Source organism: Saccopteryx bilineata, chromosome 3, assembly GCF_036850765.1.
Source record: "Saccopteryx bilineata isolate mSacBil1 chromosome 3, mSacBil1_pri_phased_curated, whole genome shotgun sequence".
NCBI lineage: Eukaryota > Metazoa > Chordata > Mammalia > Chiroptera > Emballonuridae > Saccopteryx > Saccopteryx bilineata.
In genome coordinates this window covers 314323646-314343251 of record NC_089492.1, presented here as the reverse complement: position 1 = coordinate 314343251, position 19606 = coordinate 314323646, and the positions used below count along the sequence as shown (strand labels likewise).

Here is a 19606-nt window from a genome sequence, read left to right as displayed (position 1 = left end):
ATATTAGACACACTGCAGAACCTGCTCTCTCCACAAAGGCGAATTCCTCTGTCCATTCCTACTGAAAAGTACGATACTCCTCATCTTTTTTTTGTTTAGCCATCTTCTTCGTCAAAAGGGTTTCTGCAATTAGCTAGCTGACTACTTGATTAAAGGGAGGGAAGTTTACTTTCTGACCTCACAATGACCCGTGTACATTAGGCATTATCCAATAAAAATTTGGTGTTGTCCTGGAGGACAGCTGTGATTGGCTCCAGCCACCTGCAATCATGAACATGAGGTGTAGGAAATGATTGGATTGTAATACATGAGAATGTTTTATATTTTTAACATTATTATTTTTATTAAAGATTTGTCTGTGAGCCAGATGCAGCCATCAAAAGAGCCACATCTGGCTTGTGAGCCATAGGTTCCCAACCGCTGCCAAAAGACGAGATTTGCTTGGAAGCCCATTAATATCTAAGCAGCACCTTTCCCACCTGAGGTGTACTGCTGAACCCCTTCCCTCCTTATACTTCCAACTCTGTCAAGGAGGAAGTTAGTCATTTCCTGCATGGGTGGGAACAGAGGGAGCTGGCTCCTCCTCTCCAAGTCTGGCTGGGTATCAGGCCACACTGTAGCCAGCAGCCAGCTGTTCCCTTTGCAACAGGTGAGTGTCCTCCTGATGCCCTGCCTCACTGGAAAAGGACTGTGAGGATGCCCTCAGACCTCCTGTATACCTTTTTACAAATTCAGCTCGCTGTTTGAACTCTCATAGCACGCTTCTGCTTTTATGGCACTCATCACATTGTGTAATGAAAGATTTCTTGCTGTGGTTATTGAACAGTTGATCCATTAGGCTGGCAGCTCCATGACAGCAGGACCTGCTCCTGTCATACTGCGTGTGCTCAATACATGTTTGTGGACTCCAGGCTCAGCCCTGAGTGCTGGGCCCACCTCCCACAGAGACTGCAGTGCCAGCTCCAGAGCAAGCTGTAAACGACCTGAAGAGCTGGCCCAGCGCCAACTCTGCTGCCCGTGGCAGCTCCCAGCCAGGCGAGCTGAAGCCACGGCTGTTCCGGGATCCAGAGCGGAGCTAGAGCAGCTCAAGCCACAGCTTTCACTCAAGACCTGGCACTAGCACCCGCGCAGGCTCCAATTCCAGATCCAGAAAAGGTTCCAGTGATGGCTGCCATCCAGTCTCCAGAGCTGGAATCCTCACAACGACCTGCTCTAGCGCCACTGACTCCAGCCAGTTCCCTAACAGCCTCCATCCCAGAGCTTAAGCCAACCCAGCGAGAGCGCTGCCAGCGCCTGAGCTTTGGCACCAACTGCAGCTCTGGGCGGTGACCCAGCTCTGATCACAGGTCAGACCGAGAGACAGAAAGCAGCAGGCCCAGCCCTCACAGCAGGCCTGGGACCAGGGCCAGTTCCTCCCCCAGTACACCTGCCGCCAGGTCAGCAGTGTGTGCCAGCTGCCCCTGCCATGCCTTCACGCTGGCTGAGCTGCCTTCTGCAGCCACAGACCAGAGACTTTCCTCCCCTCCTCATAACTGCATTTCCTTTCATGTGTGTTTTTCTTATATATACTCAATGGTTTACTCTATCAAATCAACTTAAATAAAAAATTAAATGTTTGTTGAATGACTGAGAGACTAAAGTCACGCCACTAGGAAACCTCAGCAGCTCAGAAATGAGAGCACTGACTCAGTCGCAACCACTTCTCCAAGCTGGAGTTTGAGTGGAATATGTCAACCCAAGCTTCTCTCGTGGACATTTGTTGAGCACACGCTGTATGACAGATACAGGTCCCGTTGTCATGGAAGCAGTGCCCGTATAGGTTACTGATGTCAGCAGAGAGCTTGGGACCGAGAGTGGCGGTGAGTCCCACATTTGCTTCCCCTGCCCTTCAGCAACATGTCCTACTACCCTCTCTACTCCCTGAGGGGGACTAAAAGAACTTGACTCCTGCTTCAAGGCCTACTTGAAGTATATCGTGATTCACAATTACAGAGGTCCAGCAAGATGCCTAGGCTACATTAACAATGTCTGGTTCATTCATCCAGTAAATGTTTACTGAGCGCCTTCTCTGTGGCTTGCTCCGCGCTAGATGCTGCAGACCCAGCATGAACAAGGCAGACATGGTCTCTGACCTCACCAAAGTAACACACTTGATCTCCAAAAGCCAGTCATTCCTGGCCAAAGTCCTCAGCACCCCCCTCCCACCCACCTCCCAACATCTTCCCTTTCTGAAACATGTCTAAACTCTCTTCCTCAAGCTCTCTCAAGGTTGCTCTCTCTGTGACAGCTGTCAGAGAGGAGCAGGGTTGGGGGCTAGGTGAAAATAGTGAAGGGATTAAGAAAAAACCCCAAAACTCATAGGCAGACAACAATAATCTGGTCACCAGAGGGAAAGGGGTGTGAGGGAAGGTAGAAGAGGGAACAGGGGGGAGTAAATGGTGATGGAGGGAGACTTGACTTGGGGTGGTGAACACACAGTGCAGTGTACAGATGATGTGTTATAGAACTGTTCCCCTGCAACCTATAGGATTTTTAAACCAATGTAACAGCAATAAATTCAGTAATTAATCATTTTAATTATTAAAAATTAATAAAATTTTTAAAGTCTCTTTTTTTTTTTACAGAGACAGAGAGAGAGTCAGAGAGAGGGATAGATAGGGACAGACAGACAGGAACGGAAAGATGAGAAGCATCAATCATTAGTTTTTCATTGCACATTGCGACACCTTAGTTGTTCATCGATTGCTTTCTCATATGTGCCTTGACCACGGGCCTTCAGCAGACCGAGTAACCCCTTGCTCGAGCCAGCGACCTTGGGTCCAAGCTAGTGGGCTTTTGCTCAAACCACATGAGCCCGCGCTCAAGCTGGAGACCTTGGGGTCTCAAACCTGGGTCCTCTGTATCCCAGTCCGACGCTCTATCCACTGCGCCACCGCCTGGTCAGGCAAAAAATTAATAAAATTTTTAAAAGATTGCTTTTTCTCTACACACACACATACACACAATTTTATGAATAAGTTTTCTCTAGCAGTCCATTGCCTTAACCACTTGGCCACCATGTCCCATTTAAGTTTTCTCTAAATTCCAGGATTTATAGAAAACATAAATCTGTATGTTAGAGTGGGAAAGAGGACTCATGGACATGTAGCAATCAGAGATCAAATAATTGCCAAAGCCATTAATTCATTCATTCAGCACACCTTCTTACAGTGCCTGGTCTGTGCGGAGCCCTGTGCTGGGCAGTACTGGGGACCCAGAGGTGACCACAGTACCCACAAGTCTGGCCTTCCAGGGCTCACAGTCCAGTGGGAAAGACAGATCTGTCCCAGAGTAGTCAGGGCTGGGGTTGGGGGCCCAGATGGAGCTCCTGATCCATCCTGAGGATCCAGGAGGACTTCCTGGGGATGGGGTCAACTTTCCTGGTGAATACATTAAGATGATTAATAACAAGAGCAGACATTAACTCTAGAAGGTGATACCATATTTCCCCATGTATAAGAAGCACCTTTTTGGGAAAAATTTGGGGTCTAAAAACTGGGTATGTCTTATATAGTGGTTGCAGATTTTTTTTTTACTTGCATTTCCTGCTTTTTCGCACTTGTTTTGTGCTCATTGTTTTGCACTTGTTACCAGTATATTACTGTAGGTTACGTTTTGCCATGTTCTGCCCAGAAATGGCTCAGAAAAGATTATCATACAGTGCTGAATTCAAGTTAAAAATGATCCAGTTTGCAAAAGTGAATGGAAATCATGCTGCTGAATGCAAGTTTGGTCCTCCTCCAACTGAGAAATCAATCTGAGACTGGCTACGGGAAGAAGAAACACTACTGAAAACGCCACGGCAGAAGAAGGCCATGAGAGGCAAGTCAGCAAAATAGCCGGATTTAGGGAGGGAGCTGAAGCTATGGATTGAATAGCAAAGGGCAATTGGAATTCCTGTGTCCACTAAGATGGTTCAGCATGAGGCAAGAAGAAATGCTGATGAAAAAGAAGTTACTGATTTCAAAGGAGGACACAATTGGTGCTTCAGGGTCATGAAACGAAATGGACTAAGCAAGCGTACATGCGCCAGACTTGCCCAGAAGATGCCTGAAAGCTATGAGCAGAAGGTCCTTGAATTTTATAGTTTTGTCATTCAATGTCGGAAGACACATCAGTTTGAGTTGGGGCAGATTGCAAATATGGATGAAGTCCCCCTTCAATTTGATGTTCCAAGTAAAAGAATTGCTGAAAAGGGGGTGAAAACTGTAACTGTGAATACAAGTGAACATGAAAAGAGCCATTATACAGTTGTTCTAGCTTGTTGTGGTGCCAGAACCAAGCTGCCTCCAATGCTGATTTTCAAATGCAAAACCATGCCAAAGAAGACATTCCTCGATGAGTGATTGTTCACGTTCATGACAAGGGTTGGATGGATCAGGATGGGATGAAGATGTGGTTTGAGAAAGTTTGGAGAAGGAGACCAGGTTGGCTCTTATGCAAACCTGCCTTATTGGTGCTTGATGAGTTCAGGGCGCACATAACCAAAAACACAAAGAAAATTGCTGCAGAGCAAAACACAAAACTTGCAGTCATACCTGAAGCCCTGACATCCCAGCTCCAACCACTTGATATCAGCATTTAACAAATCCTTCAAAGTCGCCATGAGAGATGAATGGAACCAATGGATGAAGTCTTCTGGGGACAATTTGACACCAGCAGGAAGAGTGAAGAAACCAACTGTAGAAGTTTGTACCTGGGTGAAAAGATACTGGGATAATATCAAGATCGAGATAATTGTCAAGTCATTTAAGAAGTGTGGCATTTCAAATGCCATAGATGGAACTGAGGAAGAGGCAATATATGAAGACAGTGACTCGTCATCAGACACAGATGAGGACAAGCTAATGGATGGGAGTTTTGACAGTGATGAGGAGTTATATGAATTTTATGATGAATAAAACTTGAGTTCAAAAATGTTATGTAATACATTTTTTTTCCAATTTTGGGCTCCAAAATTAAGGTGTGTCTTATACATGGGGAAATACAGTATTTATCAGACATTACACCAAAGGGCTATAATACATCATTTCCATTTATTCCTCAAACCCTGGAAAGCAGATGCTCTTATTAGCTCCACTTTACAGATGGAGAATTATCACTGCCTAGCTGTGAGATACACAGCCCTGCACCCTGTCTCCTTGGAATTTACAGCCCAGTGGGTGATAGACTCAGCCCTAGAGAGTGACACTCAGAGTGAGGGAAGCTGGGACAGGGATGCTTAAAGGGATTTGGAAGACCAGAGAAGGGATTGCCCAGCCTGGAAGTCCAGGAAGACTTCCTGGAGGAGGGAGTGGCTCAGCCAGGACCTGAAGTGTTAGTAGCCATGAGCCAAGTGAAAAACCAAGTAAAAATGTTCTAGCTGGAAGGTGAGCAAATGTGGTTTGTGAGGAACTGCAAGGGTTTCAGTCTGGCTGACAGGTAAACGGGGAGGTGAAGAGATGTCCAAACAGTCACCAGGGGCCAGGTAACACAGCAGCTGATAAACCAGGCTCAGGAATCTGGACTTTTTGTTTTGTTTATTCATTTGTTTTGTTTTGTTTTGTTTTAGATCCCATATATGAGAGAAAGCATACTGCTTTGTCTCTCTCTCTGACTTATTTCATTTAGCATAATACTTTCCGGGTCCATCCATATTGTCACAAATGGCCAGATTTTTTTTCCATTGCTAAGTATAGATGAAAAAGGGGCCACATACTAAACCTGACAAGCTCAGGAGAGGCCTGCATGGTGGCCTTACAAACTCAGAGACCCAAAGTAACCACATAGGATGGTCTGAGCATAAAAATTTGAAACTAAAGGCAAGTCACAGGGTTAGTCACATCCTAGGTCTGCAGAGTCCTTGACAAAAGTGAATCTTTACCTTAAGTGAACCTGTTTATTGTCTTTTTGCATCTAAGATAACATATCTTTGAAATGTCAGAGGGATCTCCTCCTTTTCCAGACCCCTCAGGGCACAGCCACCACACACTCATCCCTTCCCGGGAGGCCTGGCCCACTAGAGACTTCATCCTCCACACCTCACCTGCCCACCTCGCAGACTGTGTGAGAACTGAGACGTCGATGTGGATAAGCCAGGAAGGACCATGCAGCGTGACGTGTCTGACACCTGGGACACTCACTTATTCCATGTTGGTCAAGGGTCAACTGTATATTACACATTAAACCTTAAGAGTGGTTTTCTCTGGGTAGTGGGATTTTGGATTATTTGTTTATATACACACAGAAACTACTTCTTTACGTGTAGTTTCTAATTTTTCTAGTGTGGGCAGCTCTTTTGACGTTCTCTCTTCAAAATGGTCACTATAATTGTGCTAAGTTTATGAGTATCCTTCCTCAGTCCAGAAAGGTGACTCTGACTGTAATCTAGATTTGCCCACAGGAAAACAAATGCTCCAAGGAGCACTGAGCTGTTCGCTCATTTTCCTCTCTCGGAAGATGATGTTATTGTTAGCATAGGCAGTTAGCTGGTTATTAAAGGAGAAAATGTAGTCCAAAGGCATCAAAATATTAAAGTTTAATGAAAATGGAAGGCCTGTTTTTAGTAGGAAGCTGCAATATCCCATTTAACTTAATTTCCTAGGAGGCTAAAACATTCCTGGCCCAACTGCATATTTTAGGAATCCATTGTGTCCTCAGAATCCATTGTACCCTCAGTCCTCCAGACTCAGGTTTGGGAGGAATTTTCCAAGGCACTGCCAATCCAATGCCGGGGCAAACAAGGAGAAAATTCTTCCATTTTAAAACATGCACAGCCCTGGCCAGTGGCTCAGTGGATAGAGTGTCAGCCCAATGTGCAGATGCCCCGGTTTGATCCCCAGTCAGGGCACACAGGAGAAGTGACCATTTGCTTCTTCCCTCCTTTCTCTCTCCTTTCTCTCCCTCTTCCCCTCCCATAGACAAGTGGCTCAATTGGTTTGAGTGTGGCCTCAGGTGCTAGAATAGCTCCATTGTAGCACATCAACCTCAGGCACTAAAAATAGCTCAGTAGTCAAGCATCAGCCCCTGATGGGGTTCCTCAGTGGATCCTGGTCAGGGTGCATGTAGGAGTCTGTCTCACTATCTCCCCTCCTCTTACCTAAAAAAAACCCAGACATGCACAGTGGCAGTCAAAATCAGACAAAGGTGTCTGACTGGTGGTGGTGCAGTGGATAGAGCATCCAACTGGGATGCTGAGGTCCCAGATTCAAAACCCCGAGGTTGCCAAGCTGAGTGTGGTGTTGCTGGCTTGAGCATGAGATTGTAGACATAACTCCATGGTCACTGGCTTAAGCCCAAAGGTCGCTGGCTTGAAGCCCAAGGTTTCTTTCTTTCTTTCTTTTTTTTTTTTTTTCAGAGACAGAGAGAGAGTCAGAGAGTGGGATAGACAGGGACAGACAGACAGGTACAGAGAAATGAGAAGCATCAATCATTAGTTTTTTGTTGCGCGTTGCAACACCTTAGTTGTTCATTGATTGCTTTCTCACATGTGCCTTGACCGCGGGCCTTCAACAGACCGAGTAACCCCTTGCTTGAGCCAGCGACCTTGGGTCCAAGTTGGTGAGCTTTTGCTCAAACCAGATGAGCCCACGCTCAAGCTGACGACCTCAGGGTCTCAAACCTGGGTCCTTGGCATCCCAGTCCAACGCTCTATCCACTGTGCAACCACCTGGTCAGGCAAAGCCCAAGGTTTCTGGCTTGAGCCCAAGGTCACTCACTGGCTTGTGCAAGGTGTCACTGGATCGAATGGAGCCCCCTGGTCAAGGCACGTATGAGAAGCAACCAATGAACAACTAAAGTGCCACAACTACGAGTTGATGCTTCTCATCTCTCTCTCTCCTTCCTGTCTCTTTCTGTAAAAAAAAAAAAAATTGACAGGGACCATGAAAAACTGGGTGGTCCAGAAACAATATTTGTTAGAAAGATGTAAAGCCAGTAGCCACGGCCACCATCACAGCCTCCTGCTCCATGCAGATTCTCATTTGATTCGGACAGACAGTAAGGAAACAACAGAGCCAAGAACTGCTGGGCCATTAGCTTTAATCCTAGCTTGCACCCAGTGGGCAAGAAATATACACAGTGGGAAAACACTTCCCTTTCCATTCAGGCTTCCCAAAGCCACCGACTTATCCGAGTTTTCCTAGGATCAAAGGTTTGTACCTCACCAGCCTTATTCACCTCTGTTCCCCATCTCCTTCTCTCTGCTCAAACTCTGCACAAACTGGCTTCTCTTTCAGCACTCCGCCATCTTGGCTGCTTCTCCTCTCCTCTATGTGGCCTTTTTCTGCTCTCCTGCAGCATGGGCTCCTCTGCCCCATTTTATAGTGTAGAAATCAAAACCTTTAATCCAATATACAAACAAGGAAGTCTCTGATACAAAGTCAAGTAAGGTGGGAAAGGCTTAGTCTTAAAACTAAGCCTTCCAGGGGTCTCCAAACTTTTTACACAGGGGGCCAGTTCACTGTCCCTCAGACCATTGGAGGGCTGCCAAATACAGTGGTCCTCTCACTGACCACCAATAAAAGAGGTGCCCCTTCCAGAAGTGCAGTGGGGGCTGGATAAATAGCCTCAGGGGGCCGCATTGTGGCCCACAGGCCGTAGTTTGGGGACGCCTGCTAGTAGGCTATAACGACCACACCTGCTTATAGCCTGTTCCCCACACTCAATGCAAACTATAAGCGAGCAAACATATATGTCATATTTACAAACTTATTTGACCAACAGAAGAGGAAACCTAGTCCTTCTCGGCCCAAAATATAAACAGGGGCCAGAGATCCAGCTCTTTTTGCCCTATCTCTGCCTTCCTGCTGAAAGAAATGTGCTAGTCACATTGGCAGCCATGCTGAGTGAGCTGACAGCCAGATGATCTCCCAAGTACAGGCTTTGAGCAGCACCTGGGCTGGACTGAGCTTTGATATGGGCTAACCCATGGCGCAGAAAATGTGGACTTTGATCTTTATGCTGGGTTTATTGAAGACTAGACTGGACTTTTTCCTTGGGGGGACATATGGCGATAAGACACTGGGAACCTGTGAACAATCTTCTACTTCAACTCCAAATAAAGCTTACTGCAAAAGCCTAAGCTTTACCAAGTGCAGGTTTCATAAAATGCTTTTTACACAACACTGTACACAAACCCCATCAGAACTGGAATCAACGAGAAAGCAATCAATGAACAACTAAGGTTCCACAACAAAGAACTGATGCTTCTCATCTCTCTCCTTCCTATCTGTCTATCCCTATCTGTCCCTCTCTTTGACTCTCTGTCTCTGTCAAAAAAATAAAGAAAAAAAAGACCTAGAATCAAACCGAGATTACTATGGTCTTTAAATTGCTCTTATACAAGTTGGTAGCATGAGCTGGTTCTCTATACCAGGTCACCCCCTAGTGTTCCAGTAAAACTTAGGGCCTAAAGTTTTAAAAACCCATCAATGGAACATAAAGCCATCCAAGATAGTTCTAGCCTTGGAAACTGCCTGGAGATCCAACAGGTCACGTGGCAGACAAGGGCATGTAAGATAATCCCAAGAGACACACGATAAAACTGAGACTGGTGCAGTTACAGGGCTTACCCGAGGCCACTAGCCGGAGCCAGCCAGTAGCAAGAGTACAGCCCAGGCCACCTGCTCTCATCCAGAGATCCCCTCTGGTCCTCAGGGCTGCCTCCCAGGCAGGACGGAACTCAGGCTCTGAATTCTACTGTTGGCACAGAAGAAGTAAGTACAGACAGGAGAGAATGAGAAGGGTAGAATAAACAAATCATCTGCACTTATTGGACTTTGTAATTTAAAGGCAGACTAATTTTAGAAATGCATGAGTCTAAATTGCCATCAGTTAGACAACCAAAATGGAAGTCCTGAAAAGAAAAAAAATCTGCCTTCGTGAAGCTGACACAAAATGGACACAAAAAGTCTTCGAAATGATCTTATTTTAATCAGTTATCTAAGATCAAGCCGTACCATCCTGATCCAAAAAAAGCACGAAGCCTGTTAAGTGCAGCCAGGCCATGTGGCCACTGCACAGTCCCTGCCCAGTTGGAAGAGTCTTGTTTCAGACACAGGTGCCTGCTGGCCTCGCTGGCACATGGGGAGGGCCCAGCCTACAGCCAGGCCTTGCCCAGTGCCCCCAGTCCATGGGAGAGAGCAAATATCTACACTCCCAAGAGAATGGCTTTGCCTTCCTTCCGTGTTCAGAGCTCCTATATGTAGCTAATATGTACTCCAACCTCCCTCACTGCCCCAGAACAGTGAGGGTTGTGTCTTTGTATCATTTCAATTCCTCACATTACAGGGCAGCCTCGATCCTTCTAAACAAAGTACTTTGGGTGAAGGACATTAGATGTAGTAACCTCAGTGGCAGTATGGCATGCTTCTAGAGGTCACCTGGATGGAATCAGTCAAAATAAAAAAAGCCATAACCAGTGGACACAGGCCCTGGACGAGTAGCTCAGTTGGTAAGAGTGTCATCCTGATACGCCAAGGTTACAGGTTCAATCCCCAGTCAGGGCACGTATAGGAATCAACTAATAAATGCAGGGATTAGTGGAACAAGAAATCGATACTTCTCTCTCTCTCTTTCCTTCCTCTCTCTCTAAAAGTATTCAATCAAACAATCAATCAATAATTTAAAAACAAAGAAGAAAGCCAAAATCAGTAGACATGTAACAGATAAGTAATCATTCCTGGCATGAAAGTCCATAATTGTAGTGGTTGGAGGTTGCCGTAACCACCCTTTGAAAGAACACACATAAGAAGTTGTGTGACAGAACTGAGGAAAATAGAACAGTCCAGTGGATGTGTCCCGGTACCCGGGGCGCTCCTCCAACCTGCACTAACACTCACTGGGGGCTGGCGCCTGTGACAGGGACACCAAGTCCACAAAGGTAAGAGGCAGCAAATCTAATCAGTGTTCTAAATTACAGTACATGAAATAGTATTTGGAAGTTGAGCTAAATTTATATCATACTAAGTGGACATCTAACCTGAAGAGTTTGCTCCTGCCAGTTGAGATGGAAGAACTATTTTGGATCTTCTCCTTGGAAAATGGGAGCTCACGTTGTACCTGGGATTGCTTTATTTTCAGCCAGGTGTATAATGCTCTGACTCATATACCAGGAGACCACCTTTCAGGCAGGAAATATCATTAGAATCATGAAGTCCAAGCTCTCAGGCCATTGAAGGACTTTACGGGGTAGGATCAACTGGTTTTAGGACCTAACCACTGAATGTTCATTGGGAATTCAACTCTGTGTTCCAAACCATATTTCCTGGCCCTGGCCAGTTGGATAGAGCGTCAGTCTGGCATGCAGACATCCTAGGTTCAATCCCCGGTCAGGGCACACCATCCGCTTCTCTTCCCCTCTGTTGGGCAGATAAAATATATTATGCTCACTTTGTTAAAGATGGTGCTGCCCACATGGAAGCCTGTGGCCCAGGTGATATTAATGTGTGTTGGGGGTGGGCTGTGGGCAGGCAGGATCCTTGTAGCCTGGGGCTTGGTTTTAGGACTAAGCCTTTCCCATCCTTTTTGATGTGGGGTGGTACAATCCCATCATGCCTCAGATAAGTGACTTTGTATTAGAGACTTCCCTATTTTTTATATTGGATTAAAGGTTTTGATTTCTGCACTATAAAGTGGGGCAGACCAGGAACTTGCTCTCTCGGTTCCTGAGATTAGCATTAGAGAGGAGAGCAGAGAAAGGCCATGTGGAGGAGAGGAGAGGCAGCCAAGATGGCGGAGTGATGAAGGAAAAGCCAGTTGGTGCAGAGTTTGTGCAGAGAGAAGGAAGGAGATGGGGAACAGAGGTGAATAAGTCTGGCAAGCTAGAAACCTTTGATTCTAGGAAACTTGAATAAGTCAGTAGCTTTGTGAACACTGAATGAGTGGGTTTTGGAGCCCAGTGTGTGTTTTTACTTGCCTGCCGGGTGCAAGCTAGGATTAAAGATGATGGCCCACTAGCTTTTGGCTCGGTTGTTTCTTTACCAACTGTCCGAATCCAATGCGAACCTGCATGAGTCAGGCTGCTATGATGGTGGTCCTGGCTACTGGCTTTACACCCTCTTCTCTCCCTTCTCTCCCTCTTCCCCTCCTGAAGCCAGTGGCTCAATTGGTTTGAGCATAGACCCCGGGCACTGAAGATAGCTCGCTTGATTCCAGCATCGGCCCCAGAAGGAGGCTGCCAGGTGGATCCTGGTTGGCATGCATGTGGGAGTCTGTCTCACTATCACCCCTCCGCTCGCTTAAAACAGAACAAAACAAAACTGTATTTCCCACACTTGGAGCGATGGAGCACAAACGGACCATGGTCCCTCCACCTTGGGACTTCACCTACACCTGCCTTAACGAAGCTCCCATTAGGCGAGCTATAAAACACAGAACAAGTTAAATACAAAGCATCAGACAGTGATGCTTGCTGTGGGGGAACAAAGAGCAGGAAAACACAGCTGTCACCTGCTGTTTCGAGTAGGGAGGGTTTCCCTGAGCAGGGAGCCATGTGCACCGCTGTGGGAGAGGTTGGGCAGAGAGAGGCTGGGGAAGAGGCCCGCAGGCGCTGGCGGAGTGCAGACTGTTAGGTTGGGTGCCAGGAGGAACCAGGCCAGAGAGGTTTTTAAGTAAAAAGTTTACTAAAGCACCTTCCAGCAGAGGGGCCACGGCCAGAAAGGTGTCAGCAGCAAGTCAGGGGAGGGGACATCTTTTGCAGGGTAGGTGATCAGGTCCGTCTGGTATCGTGAGTTGAAGTCTGTGACACCCTAGGACCGGACGTTCTGTTCACTACCATTGGTTTATTGCCTCTGCTTGAGCAACAGGACACCTGTTAGCCATGGCAATTTGTGGCCCAGAGACATTGTGTGCATGCCTCAGCAGTAAAGGAACAATGTGCCTATGGAAGTTAAGGCACCTGTATGGAAAAATACTGGCAAAAAACATTTAACACAGCAGGGAGGTATAAGTATCATCCTAACAAATGCCAGAAGAGTGTGAGGAGCTGAGGGCAGAGAGGCTTAGTGGGCGGCACCGGGAGATGGCCAGGTCCTCAGCTACTGAAGGACGTCCACCTTTACTGCAACTGAGATGAGGGCCGGAGCCGGGTCCCGCGGCTGTCCACAGCCTCACTCTGCCCCGTCTGCTAGGCTCGTTCCCCCGGTGCTACCGTGCTGCAAGAGTTAACTACCCTGTACCCACCAATGTAAAAGAAGTGTGTGCCTACCTATGATTTACTTTGTACCCAATCTCAGAGATTGCCCCGCTTTGCTCCACCCCTTGCCCCCCACTTAATCTACCATTAATGGATTTCTCTTAACCGTCCTTACAGCTCCTCTATGATTGTAATGTACAAAATCTGCTGCAAAACTGCATTTCTCCAAAGCATTTTCCCTGGAGATTTTGCTTCTTGGCAATTTTGGCTCAAATAAACTCATAAAAATTCTCTGCAGTTTGGATGTTTCTTTCTTTTGTTCTTAATCAAGTGAGAGGCAAGGAGGCGGAGAGACAGACTCCCGCATGCGCCCCGACTGGGATCCATCCAACAGTCCCCATCTGGGGTTGATGTTCTGTTCATCTGGGGCCGCTGCTCTGTTGCTCAGCAACTGAGCTATTTTAGTACCTGAGGCAAGGCCTTGGAGCCATCCTCAGCACATGGGGGCCAACTTGCTCATTCAAGCCATGGCTGCGGGAGGATGGAGGGAGGAGAAGCAGACTGTTGCTTTACCTGTGTGCCCCAACTGGGAATAGAACCTAGGACTCTCACACACCGGGCAGGTGGTCTACCACTGAGCCAACCAGCCAGGGCAAGTTTGAATGTTTCTTAAATCAATGAGTAATATTCCACTTGTCTGTGTGTGTGTGTGTATATGTGTATATATAAACACATAAAGAAAAAATAAACAGAAATGGACCCATAGATATTTTTAACTTACGAAATGTTTAAATCTGTAGTTATTAAGGAAAGAAAAAGAGAAGAATTTGGACTCTGTCCTGCGGAAACCAGAGCTGGCCGGAGGGTGAGGCTTCCATTAGTCATCAGACCATAGAAGTAAGCGTGGAGGGCAGGTTTCATTTCCTCCATCGGGCCTTGGGAAGACTGGAGGGGAACAACCTGAGAGGCAGCAAACGCCAGGGCGGGTCGGAGGCTGGTGAGGGATGAGAGAGGGGAAGTCGGTGACAGCTTTGGTTGCCAGCTCTCAGGAAAGACAGGTAGTCAGATGTTGTCTGGAGGGGGGGGTTCCCAGTTTTTTTCCTGCTTAGATTCAGACGAAAGCTCTGCCCCAACCCACCATCCCATTCTCTGTCATCCACCACAGCACCACAAAGAGGGCAGGACAGGGGCTGTCGCTGCTGTTTTTCATGAGAGGAACATGAGATTTAGCTGCAGTGAGGTCCTCGCCCTGTAGAAAACTCTCTATGGCTCTCTGCTGCCCATGGCTCCTAATCAAGGGTGCCCAGCGAGGGGATGCGGGTGTCACTGCCTCAGGACATCTGTCATAGCTCTGCCATTGCTTCAGCAGGTACATAAATAACTTGTTAACTGTGTCACTTATTTCCAAATAACGTATTTAACCATCACCACACATTAATTTTATTTTATTAATTGAATTTGCTAGGATGACATAAGTTTGCAAAACAATACAGACTTCAAGTGCACAACTCAATAAAACATCAACAGCACACCACATGTTTTTATCATCCCCTATTCATGGATGAGATAAAGAAGGCAAGAAAATCAATACAGGTGGCTTCAATCACCAGCTATTAATTGGTGAAACTGGAATTTGAACCAACAGAGTCACACTCTGAAGCCCCCACCCCTAGCCCACTGTCCCCAACCTCCATCCCCCTCCTCACCTCCTAGAAGCATGACAGCTTTTAGGAATGTGTGAGTCTGTCCTTATGTGGAAAAATCACCAGGCTATCTTGCTAAGTAAAGAACAGAAAGAAGCAGAACAATGCTACTGCTTGTCTTTCCAGTGTGGAGTGGAAGAGTAAGGAAATATACTCATTTGCTTGATTATACAAGCTTCTAGGTGATAATCCTTTTGGATCCAAAACTGGAAAGCCATGGATCTCTAAGAGGTCCTTGGAGATATCCAATAACATTTTTCTTTTTCTTTTTTTTTTTTTTTTTACAGAGACAGAGAGAGGGATAGATAGGGACAGACAGACAGGAACGGAGAGATGAGAAGCATCAATCATTAGTTTTTTGTTGCGACACCTTAGTTGTTCATTGATTGCATTCTCATATGTGCCTTGACCGCGGGCCTTCAGCAGACAGAGTAACCCCTTGCTCAAGCCAGCAACCTTGGGTCCAAGCTGGTGAGCTTTGCTCAAACTAGATGAGCCCGCACTCAAGCTGGCGACCTCGGGGTCTCGAACCTGGGTCCTCTGCATCCCAGTCCGACACTCTATCCACTGCGCCACCGCCTGGTCAGGCCCAATAACTTATTTATTCTTTCAGTTTAGTCCTTGAGTGAAGAAATATATCTACATCTGGCCCCAACCCTTGAGGAATTTTGTCTTGACTGGGAGACACACAGAAGCAATTGCTGTGTCTAAAACCAAACTTGCAATTCCTTCCAAACCTGCTGCTGCTACTGCTGCTGCCACCATTAACCACACTGCCATCAAAGGGACCTCCTTCTTCCCTCAGGCCAGAGCCAGGGGGCATCATTTAGAAAGAGAGGTCTCTCCAGGCCCCATATCCAAACTGTAAGCAAAGCCCTTGGTCTCTACCATCAAAGTACCCTGGAGTCCAACCACTTCTCACCACCCCTGCCAGCACCCTGAAATGAGCCTCCACCATCTCCCTCCTGGACCACTGTAGTCATTTCCCAACTAACGTCAACCCTCACCCCCTGCCGCCCAGCGTCACATGGTAAGTTCCTCACATGGCAGCAGTGGGATCTGGTTAAAACACAAGTCCTGCCTAACCAGGAGGTGGCACAGTGGGTAGAGCATCAGACAGAGACATAGAGGACCCAGATTTGAAACCCTAAGGTCCTCAGCTTGAGCACAGGCTCATCTGGTTTGAGCAGGGGGTCACTCGGTCTGCTGTACCCCCCATCAAGGCATATATGAGAAAGCAATCAATGAATAACTAAGGTGCCACAATGAAGAATTGATGCTTCTCATCTCTCTCCCTTCCTGCCTGTCTGTCCCTCTCTGTCTCTCTCACCAAAAAACCCACAAGTCCAATCATATTGTCAGCACAAACTCTCTCAAGTCCTTCTCTATCTCCACAAAATGTAAACATCTCTCCATGGCCTACTAGGTCCACTGATATTGAGCCCCTTCAAACCTCTTTGAACTATTCCTTTTACTCATCACTCTTTCCATTCTAGTCACACTGGTCCCTCTGTTGGTCCTCAAGTCATCAAGCAAGTTTCTACCTCAGGGCTTTTGTATTTGCTTTTTCCCCAGTCATTTGAAGAACTGACTTCATTTAGGTCTCTGCTTAAACTTACCACCTCAGAGATGATTTTTCTATCAGTCAGCTTTCAGTAGGTTTCGCTGCTAAAACAAACCGCTCCAAATCTTGGTGACTTGTATCAATTTCTCACTCACATTACACACTGACCAAGGATTGGCTGTAGCTCTTCACACCTTGTCTCTATCCTGGGATCCTGGCAGGAGGAGGGGGAAAAAATCAGCCACAACTTTGAAACATCTGTTTAGAACTTGCCTGTGTCTTCCTCTCCCAATACAAGCCAACTGGTGAAACCTAGCTCACAGGCTCCCACCTACCACAAGAAACACTAACAATGTATTTGGTGTATGCCTTAGGAAGGAAGGTCACAAAGGGGAAACTGAGGGGGGGGGGACAAAGTGTTGGGCAGCCATGAAGGAGAGATATTTTTCTTTTTTCCTGCTTTTAAGTGAGAAGAGGGGAGATAGAGAGACAGACTCCTACATGCACCTTGACCAGGATCCACCCAGCAATCCCCATCTGGGGCTGATGCTTGGACCTACCAAGCTATCCTCAGCACCTGGGGCCGATGCTCTGACCAATCAAGCTACTGGCTGCAGGAGGATTAGAGAGAGAGAAAGAAGGGGGAGACAGAGGGGAAGAGATACAGATGGTCACTTCTCCTGTGTGCCCTGACCGGGGATCAAACCAGGACATCCACACATCGGGCCGACACTCTATCCACTGGGCAAGGGCCAAAGGTGGGATTTTAAAGAAATTCTTCCTCCTCTCCTTGCCATCTGGTTTTTCTTCACAGTTTTTTTTTTTAATTTTTATTTATTTATTTAATTTTTATTTTATTTATTCATTTTAGAGAGGAGAGAGAGAGGGAGAGAGAGACAGAGACAGGGGGGAGGAGCTAGAAGCATCAACTCCCGTATGTGCCTTGACCAGGCAAGCCCAGGGTTTCGAACCGGCGACCTTAGCATTTCCAGGTCGACGCTTTATCCACTATGCCACCACAGGTCAGGCTCTTCACAGTTTTTATCATCCCCTGTCATAGTACCGTCCACTTTTTTTCTCTGTCCACAGCTCCCATCCAGCCTGGGACCTCCAGGGGAGCAGGACCCTCATCACTGTATCTTCAGCTCTGAGGATAAAGCCTAGCCATAGAAGATGCTCAATAAATACGTACTGATTAAATGAACCCAAGGAGAAAAGGGCCATGGTGGGGAAGCCCCCGGAGCTGTGGGAACCAAAGGAGGGTGGTTTCAGTAAGACCCCAGACCACCCCTCTGGGCTCAGAGGTCAGGAGGGGCCAGGGAATTTAGTGGCTTTAGGCAAACCAGACAGCTCTTGGCTCAACCCACCCATTCCAACTGGCACCTCATGTCTTTATCCGGTCTCATCCAGACCTGAAACAGGACATTTTATTTAATGCAGCAATTTGATAGCATGAACCCTTCAGCTTTCCCACGTATTTACTGAACCCCCCCCCCATTCTTTTTGGCTCAGGAATAGCAGCCACCAAAGGCCCTTTCTCTTGCATTGACCCTCATTACATCCTAGCCCTGTCCCTGAGACCCTCCTTTCCCTTGACCCACCTCTGTTTTCATCCCTAATCTTCACCCCATCCCTGACCCTCAGCCCTACCTTGACCCTGCTTTTGAGTCTTAGTGACTGGCAGCCCGTACCACCCCCGCTGTGTGGAACTGTTTGGGACCAAGGCTCAAAGGCAAGGGTAGTCAACCTTTTTATACCTACTGCCCACTGTTGTATCTCTGTTAGTAAAATTTTCTAACCGCCCACCGGTTCCACAGTAACGGTGATTTATAAAGTAGGGAAGTAACTTTACTTAATAAAACTTATAAAGCAGAATTACAGCAAGTTAAAGCATATAATAATAATTACTTACCAAGTACTTTATGTCGGATTTTCGCTAAGTTTGGCAGAATAAATCTTTATAAAACAATTTACTATAGTTAAATCTATCTTTTTACTTATACTTTGGTTGCTCTGTTACCGCCCACCATGAAAGCTGGAACGCCCACTAGTGGGTGGTAGGGACCAGGTTGACTACCACTGGTCTAAGGGTTTGTTTTCAGACAGAGGCCCTGTTCCTGTTGCCAAAGAGTCACATGCTCAGAGGGGGAGATGCAGAAGATGGGGTGAGTTGGGACAAACGTCAGCGGCGGTGGTGACTGGGGACAGACAGCCTCTGACCACCAGCGCTCTGGAGAAGGCTACTAGAGTAGAGCCATGCAGCTGGGGAGTGCCGAGAGGAGGGGGAACCCCGGGGGTGACAGCATGGTCCACAGGAGGAACCTAGCAGTCAGGTTCCTGATTCAGAGAATGACTCAGCAGCCCAGAACAAGAGTGCCAGAAAATTCAGAGATTTCCCAGAGATCAGCTTTCCTGTTTCCATTCAGAAATTCACCTACATACATCCAGGCCACGTATCAGAGCCACCGACCCATGGCTATGGGCTAAGAGTGGGGAGTGGGTCCCAGTCAGAGAGGGCAGCAGGGACAGAACCCTCCAAAGGGGACACAGCCCAAAGGGAAATTTTTCTAGAAAGATATAGGGATGTCACAGAACAAGGGTCAGAGTTGTTAGTGGGCCTGGTGAGGACCATGGCCAGCATGGACACACAGGAGGCCAGGAAGTCTCCAAGCTCTATATCTGCGTTGTTGACTTTCTGGGTCTCTCCCCTCTCAATTCTCTCTCATCTTGCTCTGTCTGTCCTTGAGTCTCTGCTACTCTCCTCTCCTTTATCTTTGTGTGTGTTTCTCTCTTAGTCACTATCTCTGAGGATGTTTCCATTTCTCAGTGTCTATCTCAGTCTCACTCTCTCTCTCCTTGCCTTCCCTGCTGTCTTGTTGCTCTATTAACCATGCTCACCTCCAGACAGGATGGTGTTCTGGGTATTAAACTGTTAATGGGCTGTTTCCCTCCAGGATGAGGTGGGCACCAGATGGCAGGAATTTGTGTCTGTATTATTTTTGTTACATCCTTGTGCCTGCAATACTGGCTAGCTCAATAAACATATTTGTTCTTTAACTTTTTTATTGTGGTAAAAAACACAACATAAAATTTAACATCTTAACCATTTTAAGTACACAGTTCAGTGGCATTGAGTATATTCACATTACTGTCACCACCATCCATCCCCAGAACCCTTTTCATCTT

The 19606-nt window shown here is 46.9% G+C and overlaps 1 long non-coding RNA gene across 1 annotated transcript in view; it reads right to left on the bottom strand.

Annotated features, from left to right (window-relative positions):
- Positions 1-2627: 2627 nt before the first annotated feature.
- The window catches only part of LOC136332312 (uncharacterized), a 17587-nt gene continuing 608 nt past the window's right edge, over positions 2628-19606 (bottom strand). The window contains exons 2-4 of the long non-coding RNA XR_010730614.1: positions 16476-16634; positions 4578-4735; positions 2628-2936 (exon numbers count right to left, since the gene is read on the bottom strand). This is a non-coding gene — a long non-coding RNA (uncharacterized lncRNA). The remainder of the gene's footprint in view (positions 2937-4577; positions 4736-16475; positions 16635-19606) is intronic.